The 14,864-nt window shown below is 42.0% G+C and overlaps 2 non-coding genes across 2 annotated transcripts; one reads left to right on the forward strand and one right to left on the reverse strand.

Moving 5' to 3' along the window:
• The first annotated feature begins 11,817 nt into the window (after positions 1 to 11,817).
• On the forward strand, positions 11,818 to 11,889 carry TRNAP-UGG (transfer RNA proline (anticodon UGG)). The gene has a single exon. It is a non-coding gene; the product is annotated as a tRNA-Pro (tRNA).
• Positions 11,890 to 12,256: 367 nt separating this feature from the next.
• TRNAP-UGG (transfer RNA proline (anticodon UGG)) lies at positions 12,257 to 12,328 on the reverse strand. The gene has a single exon. It is a non-coding gene; the product is annotated as a tRNA-Pro (tRNA).
• Between the last annotated feature and the right edge of the window lie 2,536 nt (positions 12,329 to 14,864).

Consider the following 14,864-nt stretch of genomic DNA (forward strand, 5'->3'; position numbering starts at 1 on the left):
AGAGGGGCTGATAGTCACTAGCCCATAGAGGGCTTTTGCTACTGATCCGTAAAGACTGACCACATTCAAAGAGAACAGCAGTCCAGGATCTTTTTCTCTAAATAGGAAGGCAGTTGTCCCTGTGCATTGATTCAAATAAGTCTGGCATCCAATAATACCTGTTACCCCATCCAAGTTATTTTCCCTAACAAAATAACATAACCCAAGCTCATGGACTGTTCACTAACTGTGGATCCAAGTGTGGAAAATGCATGTTGGCTGGCTGTGTGAAGCTTTGGAGGACCCAGAAACACAGTGGCCCTCAAGAGGGTAGCGCTACAGGAGTTAAAGGCATTTGTACTGTAAGTAGAGGAGCCAGAAAGTCAGGACATTTTTAATAATATGTTGCCGACGAACTGTTGGGACCAGAGTGCTTATTCAGTTTAAGCAATTTGATTGCAGAGAGCATCTCTTCTAGAGAGCTGTGTCTCTCTAGGGGGTCACATTGCATAGTAAAAAGTGTAGGCAGCTTGAGCTGAGAAAAAAGTGTAGGCAGCTTTGGACTGGTCAAAGTCTCCCTTGGCCTGGTACAACTTCATTAGAGGAGTGCAAAACTCATGCAATATTTTAATAGGGCTGCTTGGTGTGAGGAGAGGTGTGAGGGCCACATGAAATAGCCTGGAAGGTGTTTGACACATGTGACCTACACAATGAGTGAGAGCTGCAGTCCACAATTTTTCAGGAGATTACTGGGGCAAATCCCAGGTGGTTGATTTGTTTGCTTCCCAAATCAACTCCAAGATTCTGAGGTACTGCAACAAACTGCCTTACACCAGGTAGTGGGCTTGGATGTCCTGTCTTGTCAGTGAGACTTTCAGAGAACATATGCCTTCTCTCAGATTCCCCGTTATTTATCTATTCCTGAACTGGCTGAGAGAGGAAAAGGTAGTTCTAGCAGTAATCCCTTAGTGGCTGAAACACCCTGGTTTCTTCTATTATTTCAACTAAGTACCCAACTAATTAGCAATGCCAGAATTACTCTTTCAGGGTTTCGATCATCCACTCATTTGAATTTTTTAAGATGTGGGCTGATTTTCATGGGATGAGATTTGAGAGTAACGAAAACCAGTGTTAAGTTCCATAAAGCCAACCTGTGAATTGTAGATATAACCGTTTAGTAAACATTTCAGGAGTTTACAATTAATACATGGTTTATCATGTCTACTCCACAGAATGCCAATGTTCTGGACTTTTTATAAAACAGTCATAGTACCTTAAAGAACAAAGCATAGGCAATATCAGCCTTTTACTTAGATCCAGTGGGCTTCAAGTGAGTCAGTGGTGCACTTCTCTAGGGTGGAAGAACGTGGGAGTCAGCTCGTTACAGAACGCTCTGCTCAGGGGCTTATGGATATATTTTCCTATGGGGGTAGAAAGAGGGCAGAGTCTACCTCAATCACATGCTGATGTGAAGCTGTCAGGAAAAGATTTTTTTTAAACATGTTTTGCCTGTAGGTTGCACAGAGAATGTTTGCAAGACAATATTGCCAGTTTGTCCTTTATATATATATATATATATATATATATACTGTGATTAAATATTACCAGAAGAAAGCTGGTATGAAATTAATTTGGGTACACTGCAATACATTGATATTTTGACTGATATTTACTCAGTCATATAGCAAACTACAAAATTGAACAGGAAGGGTTGTAAAATGCTAGCAATGAATTTGTTAATTTATTTTTAACTACAAAAACAAAACATTAACGTGTTAATGGTAAAAAATATATATATATATCAGATATAGAAATAATAATGAAAGGGAGGAAGGAACATCAGGCAAATTAGGATTAAATAAATTAATAAAACATTATAAAAAATAATAAAAATAAAATAATACATTAAATAAAGTAATACAAAAATTAGGCTTAAATAGGAACATTTTTGTTACAAGAATATTTGTATAACAAAATTATGAATGTTGCTTGCAAACACTGTGCAAGCATCATTTACACAGGAGTAATTAAAATGGCTCCTGAGACACAGTATCACAGAAGATCTGGTGGTCAAAATGGACCTCACTCACTATAAAGGCTCATTATAAAGGCAAAATGACCACAGGAGGTAGGGAGGAGTTAGATCCAGCATAACTTGTAAGTACATACACATCCATAGTTCTTTCAAGGTAAGAATAATTTAGTGTGAACTAAAGAAAGCACCCCCCCCCCTCTCTATTTGTTTCTTCTTTCTTTAGAATTTTATGCTAAAGTTTTTTTCTCATGGTTATTTTTATGTATCCCACATTCATGCTTACAAACAACTAGAAATCCTTGTGTCCAATGTCAGCAAACAAAAAATATCTGAAAATCAATGTAACAAAACAATTACCATGTTTTTTGGTAAGCAGTCTTTTGCTTCCTTGATTTGGACTTGTTCAGAGAGTGGAATTGTTCAATTCCAGGAAGTTGTGCACTGATCCTAAAGCTTTTAGGTGTATCTCTAATGGCTTAACTTCTAATCTTCTTTATGCACAGAAATTCCCTATGTTTAACTGATGAAAATAGAACTTCAGGCATTACATGCTCTGTTGACCTTGTTTTTCCCTCTTGATATAGTTGACATATGTTATTTAAGTAATGATCTCCTCCCATCCTGTATAGTAGAAATATGGTGGCCTATGTACAAGCACACAAGTGTAGGTAAGATGCCTGAAATCCATCTGATTTTCAAGTGTAGATTGTGTACATGTATACATGTGTACAAACAGATGGGAGATAAGACATACATAGAAAGGATAGCTCTCCCAGTTCCTAGGGAACTGATGTCCTGCCAAGGTCACTGTTTGCATGGACTTTGTATGTTCTCCACATATTTGTATGGTTGTGCTCTGGCTGTCTGCCTTCATCAGGTTAGGCTTCCTTCCAAACTGCCAGTCCTTTAGACTTTAAGGGGGCCAGATTGTGGCCACTGGGAGTAGAAAAAATCCCGGTGTCAGTGGGAAAAAACAATGCCCCATTTTTGGTGTCAGTGGGAGGAATTGTACTCAATCATTGGTGTCATTTGGACCCATTGCTAATGTCATTGGGAAAAATTGTGCCCCATCGTTGGTGTCATTAGGAGTAATTGTGCCCCATCGTTGGTGTCATTGGGAGAATTGTGCCCCTTCACTGGTGTCAGTGGGGGGGGGGATTATGCCCCATGGTTGATGCTAGTGGATGAAATATTGCCCCAAGGGCTGGATAAAAGCAAGCAAAGGGCCAAAGTATGAAGACCATTGTTCTAAATCATATGATTACAAAAAACTCCAAGTAAAACTTCATTGATTTAAATTTTTTTTAATTCATTTATAAAACTGATTTTTTTTTTGGTCCACAAATATTTATAAAATATACCGCGTGCCCCTCGTAAAAAGTTTGGAGACCCTGTTGAGGACTGTCTTCAAGGTTACTACACACAGCTTCTACTGCATAGAATTTTAGCAAGGTAATGAAGAAATTCCTGCTGAGTTCCTACTAGATTCTAGATGTTTCTCAACCTTTTTTCAGTCAAGGCATCCTTTAAAGTTATGGTCAGTCTCAAGGCAACCCATTCTAAAATGTAAAAAATGATTCTAATAGTTTTACTTAATGCAGCAACACCCACACATGTAGGACATCCAATGTTAGAGGGGATTTACTCTTTCAAAGCAAATACACTTTTGAACACTGATACTAAACAGTATTCCAATATTTCTCTCTATCATTCAGCTAATTTGACCCCTTTACTGACAGAGAGGGGCAGGGGAGGATCAAACAAGGATGCTGTGATGACCGATAGCCTCTATATCAGCCTTTCTCAACCAGCGTGCCCAGGCAATCTGGGGTGCCTTGAGATTTCTTCAGGGGTGTCTTGACAAAATGTCTAAAAATTGCCCAAAACTTAAATACAAGCCAGCGAGTGGAACAAGCCTGCCTTTTAGTTACACAAAGCCACAGGTTTTCATTGTGCACCATTACGACCTTCTAGCGTCAGCGTCCTGACAACCAATGACAACCTCAGCTAATAAGGATGATGTCAGCTGCCTGCATAGCATCCTAGTTTGACCCTCTCCTGCCCCTCTCCATCCGTGCTGGGGTCACATTAGCTCAGTAATGGAGAAAAACTATGGCTTTGTGTGTAACTAAAAGGAAGGCTTGATCTACCTGATGGCTTGTATACAATTTTTGGGCACTTTTTAGGCATTTTGCCCAGGCACCCCTGAAGAAACTTCAAGGAGCCCTGGGTGAAAAAGGCTGCTTTGGATAATCCTTTCTCAACCTATTTTTTTACCCCAGAGGGACCCCTAAAATAATTTTTAGGCCTCGGGGAACCCTTAAGCTAAGTACACCTGCCAAATATTGTGCGGTATTGGCTGGTTTAACAGAAAATGGCCGACATTCGGCCAGTGTGTAAGGCAGTCGGTTTGACAGAAGCCAAACAAACGTTTGGCTTCTGTCAAAGGATCATGACTGAAAAAGGTCTGCTGATCGGCTTCTGATCAGCGCTCTCAGCCAATGGCTGAGAGCGCTGACAGTTGTGTTCTGGCTGGGAGGCAATCGCCCTGTCTGGACACAATAGCACAGCAGGGGGATTGCTGTACTAATACCACTTGAGTTAGTACAACGATCTGTCAGGTTTTTTTTTTTCGTTCAGCCCAGCCCATAAAAATTATAGTGTGTACGAGGCGTTACATAAACATAAAATTTGAGTGAAATGTCTGGTAGGCTATAAGCTGTAATATGCAGGCTTATTAAACGCACAACGATGTGCAAAATGCAGCAGACCCTATAAGTTAAATGATATCTTTCACTGTTTGTATTGCTTTAAGCCCATAGACACATTCCTAAACTTTGTAGACAGCCTTCCCAGAAGAGTTGAAGCAGTTATAGCTGCAAGAGGTGGGTCAACTGAATATTGAATCCTACGGACTAAGATTGGGATGCCATTAAAGTTCATGTGCGTTCAAAGGCAGGCGTCCCAATAGTTTTGGCAATATAATGTATGTGGCATCGCTACAATCATCAGGAGAATTTATTTTGAGTTGTTCTTTGGTCGTAGGTCAGGGTAGTAACAAGAAATATACAGCTGAATTTAAAATGTGTGTGATATATATATATATATATATATATATATATATATATACTTATTTCTTGGCTGGAGGATGCTAGGGTGGTCTGCATGCTACTGCAGCCTACCTATGAACACCCATTCCTTCAGGCTGACATCCACCCATCAAGGCATTTTAAATATTGCATAACTCTTCAAAAGAGGACTCTTAAGAAGAGTATTGAGCTGTGATGTTTTCGGGAAGCTATGTACAGCACCTTCCTGGTCCCTCCCACCAACCATAATTTGGCTGTATCACACAAAAAAGAACAGAGACCCAGTGATGACATTACTATGTCTAAAATAATGTATGTAATGATAATGGAAAGTCTTTATTTGAAAATGTCATCAGCATGTTGAGGGGGGGAAAGGAGGAACTAATGAAGGCAAAATATGCACAGATTAAACTTATATACTTACCTATTTTCAGACAATTCTGGTGCGGTCAAGTGGTCTCCCCTGTGTTGACCAGTGCATCTGCAGGGGAGAGAAGAGTAGTGACTGCTTCGAGAACAGCTTGTAATGCCTGAAGTGGTAATGTCAACTATACTCTTGAATGGCCCTGCAGCGGCACTGACTGACACAGGGGAGCTGGATCACGGGACTGGACTGCAGTAGCCTGATAATAGGTAAGTATATACATCTTCTTTTCACAGGTTAGCAAGCATAGGTGTTAGAAGGGCGGTGAGGACATTTGTAAGAGTTATTAGGTTTTAGCTGAAATTCCACTTTAATGCAACTTCCAAGGCAGGGAGTGAATTTGTTGCTTCTTTGAATCATCTTATCAGTTGCAATCACTGTTTCACTGAATACAATAGGAGACCATAGAGATTCCTCAATCCATGCTTATAGTGTACCTGGGGGAATCAACTGATTTTTTTTCTCATTCAGCTTGCAAGAGAAAATTGAGCCGTGCGTGGCTACTTTAATGCAAAAGATGCCAGCTGACCTGCTGTGAGTCTTTGTATCATATCCTGGATATAGATTGTTACACAGTTGTGATTGATGTGCAATGCATGGCAATTTTGTTTTATTTTGTCTTTTTGTATTGTGCAATGGATGCTGTTGTAATGAGGGATGATGAGATAACAAGACACTGTAGGATTATCCACCTTTGCAGAGAAGGATCAATTAACACAAAGACTAGCTAAGTATCTTAGCAGGCCTCAAATCTAAATGGGTTTTCTATAAACACAGCAAAACTAATACATACACCAGCAGTAGCACAGAGCTTTATATCACATACATTTGTACATGTCCTTCCCAGTACTCTCCTTCTAATGGCTAACCTAGGTAAAATAGAGGTAAAAAAAACCCCAACATAAATAAGTTAAAGAGCAAACATTAAACCATTAATAGCAGTCCCAGATTTGATTCCGTGGAGGCACCTAGGTAGTCAGAACTTTGATGTCCTCTCTCGCAGGTATTTGGAGGCTTTTCATGTGCCTGCTGTAGTAGGATAACATTGAACATTGAGTATTATGCACATCGGCTGCTAGATAAAGATGGCCATCACTACCGTACATTACACATACGTAGGCTACACCACATTTTTTTTTACAAATTGATAGCTGAAAGCAGATGAGCTTTAAAAGACAAACTATAATGTGAACCTCATGTCTATGGTCTACGTATGTTAAAGCAGAACTAAACCCTCCTATCTTTTTCAGCCAAGGATGCTGCCATCTTAGCTTCTGTTTGATCTGCAACTGCCATGATGCTGCACATGTGATCAGTTCTGACACCAGACATTTAATAGTTTGACATTTTGGTTAAGAACACAAGCAAATGTGACAGTTAGCATTCTCGGAATGCCGGGAACAGAACTGTTTCTTGAAACTGTTAAATCGCTGGATTTAATTCCGCTTTAAATTGTTATTGGGTACTTTACATTAATGCGGTATTTTCTCTATAGAGTCTTTATTGTAAAATTTTCATTTCTTTGAGTTGATTCAATTTCTTCTATCTTTTGTAAACAATTTAAAGTAGAACTATAAGCAAAACTTTTTTCATTTTGACTAGAGTAAGGGATGGTTATAACCCCTGTCAGTTTATTTTTTCCATCTGTGTCCCATTGGGGAGATTTACCTTCATTTCCTGTCCCATAGCCAAACAACAAAGTGAGAAAATCTCTGCAAATTAAGGGAATTCCTTGAAGACCTGCAAATGCCCATTGGAAAATTTCCCCTCTATTACTTTTCTGGGGACAACCCAAAATTTGGAGTTTCTTTCAATTTCAATGAAAATTGTAAACAGGGCAAATAGAGAGGGTGAAACTCCCTAACAGGGAGTAGTACAAACAGTAGTAAAAACCTGACAGGAGTCCAAAACTGTCCAAAACTTAAAAAAGGCTTTGCCTTCATTATATTTTAATGAAGGAAATACTGCTACAGGGGGGCACGGGTGAGCAAAATCACATATATATATGCGATTTTGCATTTCCGGGTAGGGGGCGCATGCAAACCCTATCCGCACTGCCATTTGTGGCTGTCAAACACTGGTGCCCAGTGATTCCGAGGATCTCCGACAGGGAGGAGAACTGTTTTGATTACTAACAGTTTTCCTCCCTGTCAGCTCGGGCACACTACTTTGGATGGCTGTGCACAGCACAGCCATCCAGAGCAGTGTAATTGCAGTGAAGCACACTGACACCACTCCCTAGTAAAACACTCCCAGCACACAGTTAACCCATTGATCGCCCCTCATGTTAACTCCTTCCTGCTCAGTGCCTTTAGTACAATGTCAGTGCTTTTTTGTAGCACTGAGCACTGTATTGGTGTCACTGGGGTAGGGGCAGACTGACCATTTGGAAACTCGGCCACTGCCCGAGGGCCCGGGGTCAGTAGGGGGCCCCATGAGATGTCCCTGGTATCTTTTTCATAGGCTTTTTTGAGTTTGGGCAAGGACACAGGGGCCCCATGATCCCCTATTGCCCGGGGGCCCCATGAGTTGTCAGTCCGCCCCTGCACTGGGGATGTCAGTGACACCAAGTCAGTTCCCCCTAGTCTCAGAATGTGTGCCATAGTCCCGCTATAAGTCACTGATCGCCGCCATTACTAGTAAATATAAGAAAAAAAATCCCAGTATATATACCACCATTTGTAAACGCTATAACTTTCACGTAAACCAATTAATTTACACGTATTGGGATTCTTTTTAGCAAAGACATGCAGCAGAATACATTTTGGCCTACATTTATGACAAAATTAAATTTGTTTTTACTGGACATGTTTAATAGCAAAAATTACAAAATATTGTTTTTTCTAAAAATTGTAGATCTTTTTTTTTATAGCACAAAAAAAAACTGCACAGGTGATCAAATACCACCAAAAGAAAGCTAAATTTGTGGGAAAAAAAGGACGTAAATTTAATTTGGGTGCAGCGTTACATAACCGTGCAATTGTCAGTTAAAGTAACTCAGTGCCGTAACACAAAAAATGGCCTGGTCAGGAAGGGGGGTAAATCCTCTGGATGGCAAGTGGTTAAGAAAGCTTAATTGTAATTTTCTTTCAAAACCAAATCAATATTATTTTGATCAGTTGTCGCGGGGCCCTTAAACGACTTGGGGCCCATAGGCCAGTGCGTATTCTGCCTATTTGTTTATCCGGTAATGATTAATAGAGTTAGAACATTATATTAATTATATGGTAATAAGGTAACTACTGCTTATCTGTCATATATGCATGTACAATGCCTTGAAAAAGTATTCATACTCCTTGAAATTTTGCACATTTTGTTACGTTCTAGCCAAAAACGTAAAGGTATTACCCTAAACATACAGGCAGAGCTACAATGGAATGGTTTAGATCAAAGCATCTTCATGTGAGTTGGTTCTGGCTAGCTTTAATTATTTCCTAGATACACAGAATATAACTGGATACTAACATTTATAGGTAAAGTTGATCCAGGGAATATCTGATTGCCTCTCGGGGAATCAGGAAGGAATTTTTTTCCCTGCAGGAGCAAATTGGTTCATGTGCAAAGCTAGTAGAGACATCCCCAAAAAGACTTGCAGCTGTAATTGCAGTGAAAGGTGGATCTACAAAGTATTGACTCGGTGGCGCTGAATACAAATGCACACCACACTTTTCACAGGTTTATTTGTAAAACATTTTAAAACCATTTAACATTTTCCTTCCACTTCACAATTATGTGCCACTTTGTGTTGGACTATCACATAAAATCGCAATAAAATACATATATGTTTTTTGGTTGTAAGGTGACAAAATGTGGACAATTTCAAGGGGTATGAATACTTTTTCAAGGCACTGTAACTGCTTAGGCCTTGTTCACACAAGGTGTACTTAACCGAACACCCATGGAGGGCCAGGTTTACCCGCACGGGGATGTACAGGCTGGGCTGCTGTTAGAGATCACTGGGCCCCATACAGCAAACCTGACAGGACCCCCTTCCCCAACAAAAAAAACACAGTTTACTATGCTTCATTTATGAATGAACACAGTGAGCAATGGGTACCGATCACTTATTGCGTTCATTCAGGAAAGGAAGGGGCTGATAACTGGATCCTTCCTCCATTCTCCATCCTGAAGGATCCTATTGCAGATTGCACTGTATTGCAGTGTGCTTGCAGCTGCTGGTGGGAAGGAAAGGAGGGAAGCCAGCAGCATTGCAAGGGTGGGAGCCTATTCAGCAGGGGAAAGGTATTGTGCACAGGGACGGTGATGGGTGTGGTGGGGGGGGGGGGGGGGCATTGGGCAATTAAAGTATCAATTTGCTGTATGGCTCTCTCTACTGCAGCTAAAAGCCATCAGGAGAGGAGAAGAAGCCGGCTATCAGCTGGCTGTAATTGCCCCCCACTGTGCCAATCAACCTGCCTGCTCTCATACTATTCACCCAGATGCCTGGGCCCCCCTGTTGGCCTGGGCCCCGTACAGGAGGACTGGTGGTACCCCTTATCAACGGCCCTGTGTACAGGTGTTGCTTGCATTCCCATGCAGGCAGTCCCATTGCTGTCACTTGTGATGCAGTGAGGTGCACTGCCAACAATGCATCCATGCTTGTGTTCACGCAGTCACTGTGTCCCATATGACAGCAATGGGACTGCCTGCACAGCTATGCATGGAACACATGTGCATCCCCGAGTGGGTAAACGCAGCCCTCCATGGGCCTATAGTTATGTACACCCTGTGTTACCGGGGCCTAACAAGTGTGTATATCCATGGTTTCTGTCAATGATTTGTACAGGCTGCTGGAAGCGGGTGTGCACAAACACAGGACGCAGAAATACGCTGAATTCTGCTGATGTACGGCCCTCTGTGCAGTGTGAATAAAGATTAAATACATCCCAGCACAGAATAACACTGCATTGTAACTATGGGGATATAGAAACATTGGCAGTGGGGATTTCTGCTGCACATTCTCTGAATCAGTTAAAGGATAAGTTTACTTTTATACAAAAATGAATAATAAATGCACATTTTTATATCTGCAAAAATATGTGCAATTATTTTTTGTTACAGGAGCCTGTAAAGCATTGCACCAGTGATCAGCAGATCTCTGGTGCCATGCGGGTCTCCTGCAGACCTGTCAGCATATCTGCTTGACCATACAGGATTTACAGGCAAGCAGATATACTGACAGGAAGAATCAATGAGCTCTACAGCGCTGTGGTAGTTTATCGAGAACTACAAGCCGACAGCCGCTAAAGCTGCCGGGGCTTGTAAGCGCTCATTCACAGAACACAATGAACGAGTGATGCGGCTGAGTGGGCGGAGCCCCGCACGGCCACATTTTTAACAAATCTGACAGCTAGTGAGTGAGAAGATCCCTTGTTAGCTGTTAAAGGGGGGGAGCAGGGGCCAGTCTAATCATAACATGTTACATGGTTACACCCTGAATATGGGTGTAACATGTAACATGTTATGAAAGGTGAACTTATCTTTTAAAGCAGAAATATGGGATTTTTTTTTTTTTGCCCATGCAGTGGGGCTGTTCCAACACTGCATGGATTAAATGCTAATTTTGTTCCAGGGGACAGGACACTGAAGATATACTCACCTGATCCGCCGATCCTCCCTGCACAAGACCAGTCCTTTCCATCCTGTTATTCCCCCCCCCCCCTCACCGGGTCCAGCAGTCTTGTAATTGGACTGTTCCTGATGTCAGCATGCTCAATCTGGCCCTGACAAGAACAATCTACCGCTGAACCATGGGGGAGCATTGGTTTCCATAGGATCGGCGGGGCAGGTGAGTATGAGATTAGTCTTCACCCCTAGAAAAGATGAGCAGCTGATCCATGCAGTTGAGGCACAGCCCCACTGCATGATAAAAATAAAATAAAATAAAATAACTGGAGTTCTGCCTTAAGTTAGACCATCAACTTATGAGAAAGGGTATTTCATGTTAACCGTTGCGGGTGTGTATGTTAAGTTAACACCCCGATTGGTTCGTAAAACGCAGTGCGATGTGCAGAATCAATGGGAGTGAATACCCATACAAAATGTATATATCAAATTGTACTTCACATAATTTGCATGTGATTTGCACAGGAATGTGGTGCGGTTCCTGTGCGAATCACATGCGATGTTTCACACCACAGAAATGTGAACCCAAGCTAAAGCTAAAATAAACATTTAGATAGAAAGAAAACAAATATACTACTGTATATTGGTTTATTGACAATGCTTTTGTGTAGTTCTAGAACAGAAGCCTACCTTGAGAATATTCATGGGAGAGGATATGTATAGATGGCTCGTTGGTCTAGGGGTATGATTCTCGCTTTGGGTGCGAGAGGTCCCGGGTTCAAATCCCGGACGAGCCCTTGTTTTTGTTTTTTTTTGGCCATACATATGTGTTAATCAGAGTATTTTATAGGGGCGTTAGGTTACCATAAAAAAAAAACTTAGATTGTGTTCGTCAGGGTTTTCTGTTCACATTTTCTCTGGTGGTTCTTTCATGTATTATCCTTCATATTTACACACTAGAAACCATCTCAGCCAATATTACAAGAAAACACTGAAAAGAAACAATATAATGGGCAGGATTTGTGACTGCACGTGTTGTACACATTATTTTATGAACAGATCTATCCTCAGAATACAGATGTTCATTTGCGGCAAGTTGAGAACTCAACATCTGTAAACAGGCTATGATCACAACACTGTGTATCTAAGGTGAAAGAAAAACAAGGGCTCGTCCGGGATTTGAACCCGGGACCTCTCGCACCCAAAGCGAGAATCATACCCCTAGACCAACGAGCCAGCTATTCATGCTTTCTTCCATGAATCTTTTCTAGGCAATCATATAAAAAATAAAAATGGAAATTTTCTTCTAAAGAAATTTTATGATAGTTTCTGTAGTGTCTGCAGAAATACCAGTATACATTTCTTCACTTGGATTCACCTTGCAGAGGTTATAATCCTTCTCCCCCACACAGCATATTGGCTGGATTCTCACATTGTAGAGTTCACCTGGCACCAGAAAGTAGCATTGGCGTATAAGGGGTTCTTTCACACTTGTGGTGGAGTGCAGTGCTGTCTGAAGAGTGATCTGTGTCTGGGTCAATTTTCAGAGGGCATTTGACAGGTGTTGAGGAGGCGTTATATTGCCTCCCCTTGACCACCCGTCTTGTGTTCACAATGCAGCAGGGCAGCCAATCAAAACAGGACCTGGAAGCTGGTGGAGATCACCGATGCCCATACCTCCCAACATTCTGAAGTGAGAATGAGGGGTACCTTATACTACAAAGTATGCAGGCAAGGGACACACCCCTGCTGTGCCCCCAGTACACAATCATGACGAAATAAAGTGATTGTAAACCCTTACATATACCCACTGAAGTGTTTATCCTCAGGTGATACACAGAAATGAAACCAATCCAACCACATAAGTTGCAGCTCTATCCTCTACAGCCATTTAAAGTGCGCAGTTTACACAGCATTTCTGAGATCCAGCAGGCAGGGGGCGGGGGTCTGATGTCAAGCACTGCACAACACAAAAGACAGCAACCAATCCTTGAGCTTGGTTTTGTAATTTTATTATGGGGTTTAGAACTTGGATGGGGTAAGGGGTGTATGGGATGTCCAAAGGAACTGCAACTGAGGACAACTTAATGGAACTATGTACAAGTCTTTACACAGCGAAATTCTCTTCTTGGATAGCTCTCCATCCTCTCCTGGTGTACCACCTAAGACCCCAGATAATCCTCCTCTATCCAGCTGTCTGAAGGAATCCTTGGGAAAGGGATTCAGTGCCTGCCACTTTAAGGAGAACAGTTCTGGGCAAGGAGCTAATCCAGTTTCCCATCAGAGTGCTTCTTTCCCCTTAACTGGCCCAGGGGGTGTAGGATTACTCAGTCCTGTTCCTATTAGCTGGTGGGTTAATAGCTGCTTTCAGGCCTTCCGCTGGGCTGGCTCCTTCCCTACTGCACAGGTGGTCCCCACTCTGGGGGCCAATGAGGTCTGAACTTTCCTCTTCTCTAGCACCACTGCCTGGAGGTTAGCCCCTTCCCATCTGGGCCCCTTCCCAGGCTCCTGCACCTCAGCTTTCTCATTCCATCTTCCACTCGAACTCTCCTGCTGCTGAGCAGGCTCTGTCACATTTAAGGGCTGCCCTGGCCCCATGCCAAGCCTCCTGCTTGGGGATTGGCCAGGGTCCCCTAAGTGTGCAGGCCAGCCCCTCCTCACCCCCACCCACTGCTTCTAGAATCTTCTCCAATATTCTAGAGCAGGAGAAGGTATCAGGGAACTGACCTGCAGAGCCTCTCAGTCCTGACCTAAATTTGACCCCTTCTGACTATTCCACCTAGGCTGCTACTCAGCCCTCCTGACTAAAAATTGAACTCTAGCTACCCCTGGCTATCTAGAGGGGTGCTACAAGTGTAATCTGAGACCTGAGTGGACAGATAGGACACATTGCTCTCTAAACATTCTTACAGGGAAACTTTCACAGCTGAGGCTGTCAGTCACCTTCTGTGCGCTGGAAGGGGGGGGGGCTCTCCCGAGACTGCTGGGTGTGGGGATAAATGATCAAATGTGACTCATGCAGATTGCCAGGGTGAGGAGAGAAAAGCTGGAAATCACACTAGGTGCTTTAGGCTGAAGCAAGTACACAGTGTAGAAGGAAATACTTTGCTCATTTTTCAATTCAGCAGTTTAATATGTAAAAAATGATTGGATAAATCAACAATTGCTTTTTTTCAACATTAATTTTTCTTTTATACTGTCTTTTTACAGTAACAATAAGTTCAATAATTTAAAATTAGAATGAATAGAGATCTGTTTATCAGACCAAAGAGGGACAACTGAGGAGGAATTAGGGACAGTGGGATTTGGTTTAAAAAGAGGGACAGTCCCAGCAAAGGAGAGACAATTAGGAGCTATGATGGTGCCTACAACAGTCAATTTCCAGATTCTATGGGGATCCCACAATCACATATATTCTAACATTGGTCCAAGCTGGATCAATGTACATATAACACTGCCATACCTAAACTTAATTCTAAATAAACCAAAGCTGGGGCTAGTATGAATGTAGCCTTAGGCACTCGGGGTTGTAGGATGTACATTTCAGGTGATCCACAGATGCTGTTTATAGCCAGCCATAGAAATCAGTTACAGGATGCTGCTGTACATGGGTATATGCCGGCATAAACACACGCACAAAAGTGCACATATGGATGAAGACTGTATGGGGTTTATTTACTAAACCTGGAGAGTCCAAAATTTAGACTCCCTTCTGCATAGAAACCAATCAGCTTCCAGGTTTCATTGCCAAAGCTTCATTGAACAAGCTGAG

Source organism: Staurois parvus, unplaced genomic scaffold (assembly GCF_062004578.1).
Source record: "Staurois parvus isolate SC_StPar_1 unplaced genomic scaffold, SC_StPar_1.0 ptg000175l, whole genome shotgun sequence".
NCBI lineage: Eukaryota > Metazoa > Chordata > Amphibia > Anura > Ranidae > Staurois > Staurois parvus.